This window comes from Stegodyphus dumicola, chromosome 7, assembly GCF_044657685.1.
Source record: "Stegodyphus dumicola isolate Sdum_Otavi_A_Nest chromosome 7, ASM4465768v1".
Classification (NCBI taxonomy): Eukaryota; Metazoa; Arthropoda; class Arachnida; order Araneae; family Eresidae; genus Stegodyphus; species Stegodyphus dumicola.
In genome coordinates this window covers 32,615,292-32,629,230 of record NC_140774.1, presented here as the reverse complement: position 1 = coordinate 32,629,230, position 13,939 = coordinate 32,615,292, and the positions used below count along the sequence as shown (strand labels likewise).

Below are 13,939 nucleotides of genomic sequence, written 5' to 3'. Positions count from 1 at the left end.
CGACTCACAATCCGTAACTTGGTCTGGTAGCAGAGGTGTCGGTTCGCTTGACATAGCCTTAGTTTTAAATCTTCCAAAATCTTTCTCATAATATACATTGCATCATCTGAAGACCAGCATGACAGTTCTTATTTTGTACATTTCTGATTAATAACTTAGTGAAATCACATTTTTCTGGTAACAGTATTGGATACAGAAAAGATTCATGGTCATCTCTGTTTAGTATTCTCGTTTTAACTCTCAGAATACCATCATCATCAGTGAGCGTTTCAATAAAATTATAAGATTTCTTATCAGTTAGATAATAATTTTGAACCAAACGAATTAAAATTTTCTCAGAATTTTCAATTTCATACTGTGAAAGTTCAATGTTTCCATTCTTTTCAGAACCATCTTTGCAATTATTTACAAATCTAAATATCCATGCAAATATTCTAATCATTTTATCATACTTGGATACACTGATTCACTGCCAAGGGGGTGCTTCTTTTGATAGATCAATATTTACTATTTTTATCTTTTTCCTCTCCAATTCTACTTCTTCATGCAAACAAATAATCTCACCAGTGGGCCAGTTTTCATGGTCTTCTCGCAACCACAAGAGGCCTTCCCACCATCTAGACCAAAGCATGTGCTTCGCAAAACATCCGCGCGATAACAAGTCGACAATATTTAGTTTCCCTGGGACATGTCTCAATGAATGACCTCGCGTCAACTTTCGAATCTCTTTAACCCTATTTTCTATGAAAACGGACCAATTTCCTTGCTCTGTTATCCACCACAGGGCAGTGGTGGAATCAGACCAGAAGGTAACTTTTAAGTCAGGCAAACTGAGAGCCTTGATAATAGAATTTGCAAGTCTAGAACCTATACAACAGGCCATTAATTCTAAGCAGGAATGCTTAAAGGTTTCAAAGCCGATACTCTAGACTTCGCCCGTATGAGATTTATTTTTACTTCAGAATTAAATGCAGATCGAACAAAGACGCACGCTTCATACGCCCCTTGCAAGCATCCACAAATACATGTAGTTCAGACGTGTCATTAATAAACAAGTATCGAGGCAAAGTAACATCTTTAAAAACATTAAGTTCTTTAAACCACTTCAAAAATGTATTTACATCATTTGGAGACAATTCATCATCCCATGCAATTTTCACTTTCCACAATTTTTACAACAACGGTTTCGGAAGCAATGTAGTTGGCGTTAATAAACCAATAGGATCAAAAATTGTCTGCACAATTGCCAAAATTGTTCTCTTTGTGATTTTCATATCACAATGTATCTGTATCTTTCGTATCACAATGTATACAGGTCAATGTATCTGTATCTGTGCAGCATCTCAGCATATCATTATCCAAATTCCAAATTACCCCCAAAACGGAAGTATCGGCTGAATGTTTGTCAACATTTGTACCAGCCACATTGCTTTCAAAACCACGCAAGTTAAAACATCCATTTGACATGATTAATTTGGAATGTTCAATAAATGTAAACTGTTCATCAATACTAAAAACACTAGATAAACAATTATCCGCATAAAATGATGATTTCAATTTTTGAACAACTCGACGATTTCAATTGACGTGGACAGTTTTCTAATAGATGCATTATAGATGCGTTCAACAAGTAGGATCTCGAGGAAATTCCAAACGCAACTCTGCAATGACTATATATTAATTGCCCTTCATTGCATGGGAAAAAAAAAATCTGAGAAAATCTCTATCTTTAGATGCGACAGATAACATTAAAAAAGCTTTTTCAATATCGGCACTAATACCTATCGGATACATTCTAAAACGATCTATAATATCAAATATTAATTCAATAAGATTTATTCCTTTACACAAACATTCGTTCAAAGAGAGTTTCCCTTTCTCAAATGCAGAAGCGTCAAAAATAGGACTAATTTTCGTGGTTTCATTTCCTAATTTGATTACTGGCCTATGCGGCAAATAATGACATTCATTATTCAGTTCGTTTTCTGGTACGCGTTCAATAATATTCAACCTTTCCCATTCCTTGAACACATTTTGATAACCATTGAAAAATTTACTACATCTGAGTTTATAGGTCATCTTTTGATACCTTTTCCAGGATAATTCTTTATTATCGGTTAAATGTGTCGTATCACATTTCCGTGGAAGTTCTACTTCATATCTTCCATCTGGAAGAATTTTCATTTTATTCTCAAATTCAGATAAATTAAAACTTTCTTTCATTTTAACAGTTTCGATTGGAGTGCATATTCCTATTTTTTCGAGTTCCCATAACTCAATCAAAGGAACTCTCCTGACATGCATTGAAAATGTCTTCAAAATATTATCCTTTTCACCCGAATTTCGTTTTCCAAATACCATCCACCGAGTTTCTACAGCCGTTACTCCCGACTGTAATTCAATAGAATTTTCCATCAATAATTTTCCTATAACATCTGCTCCGATTAAAAGGTTAATTTCAGTTTCCTTTCCCAATGGATCAGAAAATTTTGATTTCTTTTTCTTTTAATTCATTCAAAATCTCTTTATCCTTAACCTTAGGAATAAAACCCCAAATTCTTTTTTCAGAAAGTACTTCAAAACTACATGCGAACCTTCCTTTTAAATTGCTGACCTCAACCAAAAACACTTCATGTTGTTTAGGTTTCGTTTTGTCCCCCCCCCAAACATTGCATGTATAACTAACTGTCTCCTGAATAAGAGGAGACGCTTTAAGCTGACTCATCATACTTTCACTAATGTAGCTACTTTGGCTTCGAATTTTCTCGCGACCCTGACACCGAACTGGAACACACAGTGTTTGTAAAAATACAGTTTCGCTTCTGCCACAGTTAGAAAGAGATCTTTCTTTTGAAACACTTATCTGATCATTAATTTTTAGCGTTTGATTACACATTACATTAAAATTATTATAACTTTTGCAAATAGAACAACTTATCTTACCTTTCAAAGGACAAAATTTACTAATGTGACTCGCTCTTTTCAGATAAGAGAAACAAGCACCTTTTTTCAATAACAGTTGTTGTTTTCCAGCGAAAGTCATTTTTTTGCGGAGTAACATTTTTCACTAAAATGTTTCTTTTCACAAAAATTACAGTTCGGAACACTCTTACCTGAATTCTCAAGACTTACTAGAGCTGACGCTGTTACGGGTTCATTTTGCTTTATTGGTTCGTGGTTAAAGTCTTTCTTCCGATGGTTATGTTGGGAAGCGAAACTAGTTCTTGCGAACCATCTCTTCCCCCTTTACTTCCTGTTTTAAGAAATTCATTAAATGTTGCAAGGATCGAGTCCCTTTAGTTTCAATGGAGTCGTGATTTCGGCTTCTTTCCCACGCCATCAGTACTTCTTCTGATCCACGCCATCAGTACTTCTTCTAAGCAACTTTCCACTTAAGGGGGTAAAAAAATCCCCATATTTTTCTTGGGTTCTCCCCAAACTTTCCAACGCTCACAATTTTCCTTCTAGTTCATCATACAGGGAGGGTAGATCAGTTTTTGCTCTTCCGGTTACAGCGTTCTTCATCACTAGGCTTAACAAGTCTTCACATAAATTTGCACAAGTAAATCTTCACGTCCAAAACACTCTCTTAGTTGTTCGATGGCTTTAGGATAATTAGCTGCCGCTGCCGGAAAGCTAAGAACTAGGCGTTCTGCCTTCGATTTGGGTTCCATGGCCTGCAATAGATACTGCATTTTATCTTCATCAGTGATACTTTTGTCGTCGTGTATTTTCTGGAACTGACTCCAAAAAGTCAGGTAATTTTTAACTTCACCACTGAATTTTTTAAGCTCAATTTTAAGCAATTTAAATTTCCTAGATTCAGAGTTACTTGGAAGAGAGGAAGCTTGTATTTCCGCATCTATTTGAGCACACTGTTCTAGAAACTTATCTCGGCAATCCTCCGCTTCTTGAAAATCGTCATTAAATAATTTTTCTCCATCTTCAGTCTGCAAAATCTGCTGCAATATAGCACTCTGCCATACGTTAAGTCTCTGGAACTTATCACAAAGTTGACACTTTAAAATCGAAAGTATTTTTAAATCTCTTACTTCTTTAGTTAATTCACTTTCGGTTTTCCTTGAGGTTTGAGAAAATGCAATTCTAAGTCTTCTTTGGGCCTTTAAAGGGATCAAATCCATCTTCAAAGTATATTCAAAATCGAAGTTCAAAATCAAAAGTTCAATTGGAAAATTCTAATTCATAGCACCCAGTCCCGCCGAGGGTACCACTATGTTGCGAACACAGAAAATATATAAATCGAATATATTCAAAACAGTTCATTCAGTTGTGGGCTGCCTTTACCCGAGGCTGGGAGCATTTTGAATAAAGACAAAAAATTCTTAATAAGCCTTTCTTTGTTTTCATCAAAAACAGTCTTTCTCTTCCGAGATCAGCTTTCGTTCTGTCTACATGCAAAACATTCAAAACACTCAGCACGCAGGCTGACGTCACGAACAGCAGCGCCTCCCACCAGTTATTACTTCAAATCATTTCACAACATCTAACATTGTGTGTTTTGCACATGTACTGGGATCCCTATCGGATTCATTATTTGAAGGCAATTTGTTTAGTACTTTCAATACTTCAGAAATGGTCAGGCCTCTCCGACCCATTTGCAAAATATTTAAAAATCAGAAAAAAATAAACTATCTACAATTAAGAAAATATAAACTATAAAATTAAATAAACATCTACAATTCAAAACTACCAAAACATAGCGCTAACAAAACTTCTTTCAGCCAAAGCGAAAGAAAAAGAGAGAATTGCTGCAATAAAAAATCAGAGCTAACAATTACCCCTCACCTTCAGAAAAATACCCCAACAATTTTAGTTTGCTGCCAGCCCCCCTAAGAAACAAATATTAAAAAAAAATAGGAAATAAAATGCAGATGTGTGCCCACCTTTCCAATATTGTGAATGAGCTCGCAGAAGAAAATACTGCAGTAAACAAAGATGGTATGGTCATGGTGTTTCAGTGATCTCAAGCTGGATGCACCAGAAGTTCATCATTCGATTTTAAGCAAGATTTCAAGGTAAAAACTTAAAACTAATGTAGAATTAAGAGATCAGCATACAGCCAAGAAAATAGAAATTTCTTTTCAAACAATTTTTTTTTTAATCTTAAAAAAAATATGAAAGATTTCTTGAAAAATAAAACTAAACATGACTAAAATGTATGCATTGGTTTCTGTTGTGCTGCCACCTAGTATAAATAAGAAAAGTAACCTGTAAGGCCTTTTCCATTCAATTTTTCAGTGTGTACAGAGGGAATTTGTTTAGTGTGCCCAGACTGGGAACAGTGCTGAAAAGAATTAAAGTTTATTAGAGACAACTCTTATGAAGACTAATTTTTAACCTTGTTTTTTTACACTCTCATCATTTCATTTGGCTGCTCATTGACTAATGGCAGAAATGCTGAAGACGGGTGTAGGATTAAAAAAAAAAAAAAAAAAAAAAATCTCAAAAGAGAAGCCAGAAATATCATTTGGTCTAAGTGAGCTAAAAGGAAAAATATCATAAACATTTTTGTGTATTTTTTATGAGTTAGTGGATATGCAAAAACCTGTAAACATTTTGTATATTGTATGTGCGAAAGGTTTGTTGGTTTTCAATAGATGATACAAACTGTACTACGAATGTTGAAAAAAGTTATTGATTTCTAGAATGTAAACAAATAAATCCTTTATATATCAAACTTCTATTTATGTTCAAAATTTAGTTTATGCTCAGTTTTCCTCTAGTTATAAGAATAAATAAAAACTGTGTAATTTAGTCTGGTTTAATGGTTTACCCCCTAGATTTAAAATCAATTAAAAATGTTTAAGTAATAAATTTTTTTACATAAAATAAGAGCAACAATTTTTTTCACCGAGTGCATGTAATCTCGTATTTGCTTTGAATGAAATTATGTATTCTTTAAAAATATTCTTTAATGTAATTATGATTTGCTTTAAATGTAATAAATTTATTCTTCTTTGCAGAAGAATTATATTGATGCAGTTGAAGCTAGTATTGATGGAATGAATGAAGACAGTCTTGTAAGTTTCCTAACAATGATTACGAATATTACTGGTATTCGTAATTAGTTAATCTACATGTTCAATTTCAATTTTGAGAAAAGAATAGAAAATAGTTAACTTATTTTTTAGCTTTACAGAGTCAAATAACTTCTAGTATTAAGTAAAATTTAGTTTACTTAGAAATAATCTGTAAAATGAGACTTGAATATTTTTTTTTCAATGAGCCAGAAGCTTGATATATGATATTTAAAAAAAATGCTTGTCATTGCTGTAAATACATCCTTCTAAATATCCCTTTCAAATGAAAAAATATTGTGCACAGATGAAAATTAAATTTTGTGCTAAATAACTCGTGAATGAAGCAATTTGAAATTACCTATTACATTAAACAAGGATGTAAAAGAACAAACTCAGCTTATACTGGCAGAATCTGAACAAGAGGGCAAAACTTTAGAGGGTGATAAAAGGCAGCTATATGATCAATATTCGTCATAGGATATCTGTTGGAAAACAAACGATGAGAAGTTGCAGGGTAGTTTTCCACTGTCATAATTCAAGAATTAACACAAGAATAAGAGGAGATACTTCAGAAAATATTTTAACAGAACATGCTCATAGAAATTGCTCAACAGTCCTTTCACCAGCTGTAATGCAGGCTTCACACTTGTGAGATAAGGTTTGGCGCATATTTGCAAAGACACCAGGCAATTCCCAAATATTGCCAGCAACAACGGCGATTCTGGGGATTAGATCCATATTGGTTTCAATGGGGACACTTGTAGGTTAGGCTTTTCTTATGGCTCCCCAGCAAAAGTTCAAACTTGAGAGATCCGGTGATATTGGTTGCCAAGCTGTGGGACCATATTTGTAGTGGCCCAGTTATTGCATGAGAAATAATTATTTTTTATTTCATATATTTATTCATGTGTTTAATTATTTTATAAAATTAACTTTAATATTTTGTTAATATTCATATTTATAATTTCTTTATGCTGAATGGCAACTAGTTCTAGTTCTGATTCATGATTGCTAGGTTTTGGTTTCAAAACGTTGCTCGTAGCGTCGCATTTCAACAGCCGGAAAATAAAATGCAATAACTTAGCTATTTGTTTATAATTCATGCTGTTACTAGTCATAAATTAATTTTAAACATTAGTAGCCAAGGCTACATCGTGGTGACCCTGATTAATTTTCGAAATGTCAACAAATGACTCTTCTGAAACTGCTATGAAAGATACGATGCAGTCACCGGAGCTTCATAAGGTGAGTGTAAAAATACCTCCTTTTTGGATTGATAAACCGGAAATATGGTTTTTTCAAGTTGAAGCTCAGTTCAAACATAGTAATATCGTTTCAGAAGAAACGAAATTTAATTATTTAGTTTCACAGCTTGAACCTAAGTTCGTTGAAAATATTTGGGACATTGTAACGAACGATAGTGCCACAAAATATTCGGATGTTAAAATTAGGTTATTACATTTATTCAAAGAAAGTGAAAATGTACGGATTAAACATTTGATTACTGGTATCGAACTTGGAGACATGAAACCAAGCCAACTTTTGCAGAAGTTGAGATCAGTTGCTACTACAGATGTGTCTGAAAATCTAATCAAAACTTTATGGCTGGAGAAGCTACCTGACTCCATAAAAAATATATTATTAGTTAGTGATGAAGATGTAACCAAGTTAGCGTCTATGGCAGATAAAATTAGTGATATGAATCGGAAACCAGAAGTATTTAGTACTAATGCTCCTTCCGTTCCCGCAAATGATTTGTTGCAAAGAATTACCTTTCTTGAACAAAAAATTGATCAAATAACCATTCGCTCAAGACGCAGGGACTCGGATTTACGTAATTCACGTTCACGATCTCGAAGCCGAACTCGTAAACGATATGACCCTACTGGCAAATTTTGTTTTTATCACTTTCGTTTTGGAGCAGAATGCATTCCAGAGAAATGCAAGCCTCCGTGTGCTTGGGTAGAAAACAATTTCAAAAACCAGGAAAACTCGAATCTGCAGTAGGTTCAGCGGCAAATGCTGCTGCAGAAAATATGAAGGATTGTCGCAAATTTCATTTATTCGTTCGTGACCGAAGATCAAATTTGCACTTTCTTATTGATAGCGGAGCTGACGTAAGCATAATTCCTGCTACTTCACAGAATAAATGTAAAACTGAATATAAACTGTATGCAGCTAATGGCACAGATATTTCCACTTATGGCATAAAACCGCTAACTCTTGATTTGGGATTACGTCGTGATTTTCAGTTTCCATTCATAATTGCTGATGTCACAAAAGGTATTTTAGGAGCTGACTTTCTTCACAAATATAAATTGCTTATCGATATAAATAAGAAAAAATTAATTGATGGCGTAACACAGCTTTGTGTCCAGTGTGATGTCGCTGCTATTTCCAGTGATTACTCAGTAACCACATTAAATAAATCCATAAAAATTTTCAATTTACTGTCGAAATATCCCGAAATTTCTAAACCTAACCTTTTCCTACACAAATTAAACATGGTGTTACACATTTTATTACGACTAATGGTCAACCCGTTTATTCAAAGGCACGACAGCTCGATCCAAAACGCTTAGCTATAGCTAAAGAGGAATTTAAATTTATGCTTGACAATGGAATAATTCGTCCATCAAACTCCCAGTGGTCAAGCCCCTTGCACCTTGTTACGAAAAAGGATGGTTCATATCGTCCTTGCGGAGACTACCGACGATTGAATGCGCAGACGATACCTGATCGATACCCAATTCCTCGCATTGAAGATTTTCATCATATTTTAAGAGGTACAAATATTTTTTCTAAAATTGATTTATTCAAAGCTTATTTTCAAATTCCCATTGCAGAAGAAGACAAATGTAAAACGGCTATCATCACTCCTTTCGGTTTATACGAATTTAATGTAATGAGTTTCGGTTTAAAAAATGCTCCTTCAACGTTCCAAAGATTTATTCACAAAGTCTTTAGAGGATTAGAATTCGTTTTTCCCTATTTAGACGATATACTCATTGCATCCAGTACCCATGAAGAACACGAAAATCACCTTAAATTAGTTTTCAAAAGATTACATACATTTGGGTTAAGAATTAATGTTTCAAAATCTGTCTTTGCTGTTCCACAAATTGAGTTTCTAGGCTACCTAATTACACCTAAGGGTTCCCGTCCTTTGCCAGAAAGAGTTCAAGCTATTACTAACTACAAACGACCAGAAACAATTCATGAACTTAGAACCTTTCTTGGAATACTTAACTTTTATCGTCGTTATATAAAGGATACAGCGAAGAATCAAGCATTGTTACATACGTATCTCAAGGGAGCTAAAAAGAGGGACAAACGTAAAATCGAATGGACTGAAGAAGCCGAAAAACAGTTTGAAACGTGCAAGAATGACCTGGTGAACACGGCACTGTTGTCTTTTCCCAATTCTGAATTACCTCTGGCGTTATTTACAGATGCTTCAGATACGGTGATTGGCTCAGTGTTGCAACAATATGAAAACTCCTCGTGGAAGCCAATAGCATTTTTTTCTAAAAAATTAAGTGATACTCAGCAAAAATATAGCACCTATGATGGAGAACTATTAAGCATATATCTTTCAGTTAGACACTTTAAGCATTATCTAGAAGGAAGAGTATTTACAATTTATACAAATCACAAGCCCTTAATATTCGCCTTTCCTCAAAAACTTGACAAAGCAACACCTAGACAGGCTCGCCAACTTCAATACATCTCCCAGTTTTCGACTGATATCAAATATGTAAAACATGAGAATAATATTGTGGCGGATACATTATCTAGAGTTAATGAAATTTCATCGATAGATTATAATAAAATAGCTGATGAACAAACTCAAGACGAAGAACTGAAGAGTTTGCAAACCACTACTTCCTTGAATTTCAAGCAATGTTCTCTACCTTCGGGGAAATATTTGTGGTGTGATACATCAGCTACACATGTTCGGCCGTATATTCCTCAGGCTTTCAGAAAGCACGTCTTTCAACGAATTCATGGTTTATCACATCCAGGAATAAAATCGACTATGAAATTAATGACATCAAAATTCATTTGGCCTAACATAAAAAAAGATGTACAGTTGTGGACAAGAACCTGCATTCCTTGCCAAAAAGCTAAAATCAGTCGGCACACCAAAACAAAATTAGGTGAGTTTGAAGTACCACCAGGAAGATTTTCTGTCATCCATATCGATCTCATAGGACCACTTCCACCATCTAAAGGGATTATTTATTGTCTTACTTGCATAGATAGATTTTCAAATTGGATGGAAGCAATTCCTTTAGAAAATATTTCCGCTGAGAACGTCGCAAGAGCCTTTTATAGCAACTGGATTGCGTGTTTCGGAACGCCAAGTAAACTCATTGGTGATCGTGGATCCCAATTTAAAAGTGATACATTACGAGCTTTGTCCAAAATCTGTGGCATCAATTTACAACACACTACTGCCTACTACCCCTCGTGTAATGGCAAAGTTGAGCGCCTTCATCGAACATTAAAAACAGCATTAAAAGCCCACAACAACATATCTTGGATGGACACGTTACCAACAGTACTTTTGGGTTTGCGTACTGCTATTCAAGAAGATACCAATCATTCTATTGCACAAGTAGTTTATGGCCAGAGTCTCAGACTTCCTAGAGAGTTTTTCAGCGAACCAAGTATCCAGACAGCATCGGAGACTTTTGCTAATAAACTCCAGAAACAGATGGAAGTTGTTGGACCGAGACTAATTCGTAAAAATTCATCTGAACAGATATTTGTCCATAAAGACTTAAAAACTTGTTCTCATGTGTTTCAGCGAATAGATCGGGTAAAAAAACCTGTGGAACCTCCTTATGAAGGACCATTTCCTGTTATTGATCGCAAGGGCAAATATTTTACTATTAGCATAAAAGGAAAACATGTTAATGTATCCCTGGATTGCTTGAAACCAGCATATATTTTAGCTGAGGAAAATTCTCAGTTGATACAACCTGACTACACTAATTTGCAGAGACCGGACTCAAATTCGGATGTGAATCAAAAACATTCTCGCACAGGCAGAACTATACGTTTACCTGTTAGATTCAAGGACTGACTAAATTATTTTGATAGTGGTTAACACTGCAATACTAGTTACTACCTATTTCTCCATCTTCGTAACGTAACTTAGTTACTGGTGGGGGAGTAGTGTAGTGGCCCAGTTATTGCATGAGAAGTAATTATTTTTTATTTCATATATTTGTTCATGTGTTTAATTATTTTATAAAATTAACTTTAATATTTTGTTAATATTCATATTTATAATTTCTTTATGCTGAATGGCAACTAGTTCTGATTCATGATTGCTAGGTTTTGGTTTCAAAACGTTGCTCGTAGCGTCGCATTTCGACAGCCGGAAAATAAAATGCAATAACTTAGCTATTTGTTTATAATTCATGCTCTTACTAGTCATAAATTAATTTTAAACATTAGTAGCCAAGGCTACACATTAACTAATCCATCGTCCTGGAAATTTTGTCGTTTGAATAACTAGCAATCCTCTTGGCAGTCCACAGTAGAAAATGCTGTTGGGTGAGAAGACTGACCCTTTTTACACCATTTGTTTACAATGCCACCTATCGGCTCGCCATTTGAGTTCTGACCATGCATTCTGTGACAAATATTGCCTGTATAGTTGCTTTTTATCACCCCTAAAGTTTTGCCCTCTTGTTCAGATTCACCCTGTATATATGTGTGTGTAATAATTTGGATGTTGAACATGTTAATAAGTTTAAAAAAGTTAGTAGTCTTAGCGGAATTTAATATTTCTTTTCATTCTAGTTAAGAAATATAAATCCAACATATATAAAGTGGTGCAAGAAGTGTTGAAAACTGGGAAAGGTCGGGAAATTCAAAAATTGACCAAAAAAGTCGGGGAATTTAAATATTTGAGTCGAAGTCTGGGAATTTCATACTGTGATGTCCAAAAAAAGTGATTTTCGTGCCAACTTCAAAAGCGATTACTTTCTTGGTGAATCGTATTGCGTATGCATCATTTGGGCAGCTGGCATAGAGCCAGTGTTCACAGCACCAATCAGATTGTCTTTTAGAAAGGCAAAGCAAGTTTTCAGTAACCTCTAGAATCCAGAGATGCGCATGTACAGTATATGTTGAATAAAAGTAAATCCCCCCCCCATTCTCGTATAAAAAAAAAATCTTTTAAACCCTTTTCTTATTTTTTAAATGCCTTAATTTCCATTTTATAGTAAAATAGAAAATAACAATCAGTTATCTAGGCTGACCATTTAATATATATATATATTCACCAAAATACTGTCAATTTTTGTAATTTGGTTTTTAATTCTTAAGTAATTAATTTTGTTTTAATAATTAACTTTGTTTAAGTAATTAACTTTGTTTTGTTTGTTTGTGTTATTTGTATCATTTAATGTGTCTTCTTCCTTCTAAATTTATTTGTTATTATTTAATAATGCTTTCAGATTTCATGCAGTTTTCTCTGGCATACTTCTGAAACTAATTCTGGCAGTAATATGACATACCATCATGACATTTAATGCACATATTTTTTACTTATGTATGCTGCTAAATAAATATAAAATACTTAATATTACTTAGAGTAGAGACAGAAGACAAGCTGAGTGCCAATAATGGCATGCTTCACATAGGTGTCAATATAATTTGTATACCAGTCTTAAAAATCATTAAATAATCTTTCTATCATCAGTTTTGATTGAAATGCAGTAAATATATAAAGCTCACCTTGTATATAACATGTATTTGTAGATTAAAAAAATTTTCCTCCTGCAGTATAATTTATTTGTAGAATGAGATCTTTGAACGAGGTGTATTAATTTAATAGCTGCAAAATATTAAGGATAGATAAAGTAGTTCTGCCATTTAGTATTAAAAAAAAATGCATTTGTTAAAAAATTAAAAATTTCTGGTATGTTTAATATAACAGTGCAATTCAGATGGTTAACACTAGCATTATGGCAAATTAATAAAATGTAATAATTTAATTTATGACATTTATTTTTGTTAAGGGTTAAAACTCTTCAAAAAATTATAAAAATTGATTTTTTATTTTATAGACTTTGATGGTTACTGTTTCTTTTTAACATTTTTAACCATTAGTATTAGTCTTATATGCAACGAAAATTTTTTGGTTGAATTCAAAGAGTAATTGCATGTTGAATATTCCATCCCAATACCATAAAAGGACTTAATCAACCAAAAAACAACATGCTGCCCGAAGATTTCTTCAACTGGTTAACTTTAATCTTTAAAATAAGGATATCCGTTTATAAGTATTTTGTTTTTGCATCAGTGAAAAGCCCAAATTGTATGCCAATCTTGCCGGTTTTTTGCGAAGTACTGAATAAAACAGTGTCTTGTATTTTTGCATCAGTGAAAAGCCCAAATTGTATGCCAATCTTACCGTTTTTTTGCGAAGTACTGAATAAAACAGTGTCTTGTATTTGTAGGGAACACTGTTCATCAATTGTAATATAACATAATAAACAATTCTCATTAAATGTGTTCCAGACATCTGAAGGAAGAGAAAATGGATCAGTTTTTAATTCGTATGATGTAGATAACTTTAATTCTGACTTATGATCTAGATGTCTTTAATTCAGAGTATAAATAATTCTTTGTTTCCAAGAATCTCTCCTTAGACATTGTTTCACTAAAAAGTTTTAAGCCCAGGGATTTGGACCATAAACCCAAAAGAAAAAGTCCTTTAGCAGCCAAAGTGCTGCAGACATATGATAGAGTAATAAAAGCATCTAATTCATCAAGTGATTTTAGTTTGAGATTAGATTTCCTTGTTTTGCCTTGTCTTATGTATATTGCTGTATATGATAGTATTTTTTCATTGATAATAAGTCTCCATGCATTAA

At 33.7% G+C, this 13,939-nt stretch overlaps 1 protein-coding gene across 2 annotated transcripts in view; it reads left to right on the top strand.

Moving 5' to 3' along the window:
• LOC118186841 (uncharacterized) overlaps nt 1-13,939 on the top strand; it is an 83,521-nt gene that overhangs the window by 18,339 nt on the left and 51,243 nt on the right. For both annotated transcript variants that reach the window (XM_035357002.2, XM_035357001.2), the window contains exon 2: nt 5,985-6,041. The gene's annotated coding sequence lies outside the window, so the exon portion shown is untranslated. The remainder of the gene's footprint in view (nt 1-5,984; nt 6,042-13,939) is intronic.